Genomic DNA, 1,729 nt, shown 5'->3' with positions numbered 1-1,729 from the left:
TGCTTTATTTTATGACTCCATCATTGCTGTTTCCAAGAGTTCAACCAGGCAACGTTTCCTACAACAAGCAGGAGAATATCAGAATTTTCTAGAGAAAATAAAGGGAAATTAAAATGTAAAGACCGCAAAAATAGTTGACAGTTAGGAATCCTGATCCAGCTAGGATTTTTCATGAATTTTACTTTTTCCGCCTATTTCACTCCAAACACTCAACAAGACTTTCAAAATGACTTAATGACTCAAAACACTAAACTAAGGGAGAAATAAGGCTAAAATGAGGCACATAATTAATAATATTGTCACACTTTTTTGCACCTATCAACTACCCCACACTTAGCTTTTGCTAGTCCCTTAGCAAAACAAAAATACAAAACAAAACAACGACTCAACAAAAAACAAGTAAATGACTCTACTTCCCCTAACTGTTGTCTCAGAGACTCCAAACTCATGGCTTTCACGTTAAACACTTAATCAAAATTGCATAGATAATTCCATGGTTAATAAACCTGTGACATTCATATGACTAAGCAAGATATGGAGAACTTAAGTTATACAGTGAATGATAGCATGTTTCGAACAAGTCCAATCCAAACTCACAGGGCATACTCTCGATTTTTCTCTCAGAAATGGCTATGCTTAAAAGCTTCACACTCAAGTATATGCAAGAGAATAAATTGTAAGGCAACAAACAGCTTGCATATTTCATCAATAAACGTATTTTTGAAGAATTATTAAAGACCTCATGAAATGACTAAGTGCACAAATGGACCTAAACCATAAGCTCGACTGCGTACCTGACTCCACTAACCAAAGACTGCCCATCTCAAGGATCAAGTAAGCACTTAAAACAGGTTGTAATGGGGCTAAGCTAGTGATGTCGCTTTTGTCGAGCGACCAATTTAACCCTGAAATGTCATTAGTAGTATAAAGTAAATAGGGATCGTTCTATTCCGGGGATTGAGGGTACACTTGTCATTGTCAAACAATTAAACAATTAAAATTAAAACAAAGTATAATATTTACAAAATATAGACATATTTACGAAAAGGGGGAGTTTTTGGTTTTTGGTTTTAATTTCCGAAAATAAAATCTAAGTTACCTAAATAATTAAAATGCAAAAACATAAAAATACAAATGGAATGCAAGAACAAAGATCAAAGTCGAAACTCATGATTAAAATTAATTCAAGTTCATCATTGTTCATCATAGTCATGCAAGAGGAGTTGATCATGTGAAACGTTCAAAAGCAAACAATTTCCCATATTTTACTTTCAATGCTAATTTACCTAAGTGAAAGCACCTAGATTAATTCTATCAAACATGCAATCAAGCCCTAGAAAGCTAGTCAATCATGTCATGTTTAACGCAATAAACACCTAGAAAGGCTATCAACTCAAATGTGCAACTTAGTATGAAAAAGTCCACCTAATTGCAATCTTCTTTGATTAAATTCGGTTTTTGTACAAAACCTTTACTACTTATCGATTCAAGAACACAAAACCAAAAAGTTGATTCATGTTCTCAAATTCGTAGCAACATTCACATAAAAACCCTAAATGTTTCGAACCATTCAAGATAATCATACAAAAGATTTCTATCATGCAAATTTAATCAAACACTCACACAAAAGCTACCATAAATCGCAATATATGAATCTGAAAATTAACAATTCATCATAAAATTTCAGAAAACAATACTTGTTCATACATATGTGTCAACTAAGGCAAAA

The sequence above is a fragment of the Rosa chinensis genome, unplaced genomic scaffold (assembly GCF_002994745.2).
Source record: "Rosa chinensis cultivar Old Blush unplaced genomic scaffold, RchiOBHm-V2 RchiOBHmChr0c15, whole genome shotgun sequence".
Lineage (NCBI taxonomy): Eukaryota > Viridiplantae > Streptophyta > Magnoliopsida > Rosales > Rosaceae > Rosa > Rosa chinensis.
This window is presented reverse-complemented; position numbering follows the sequence as displayed.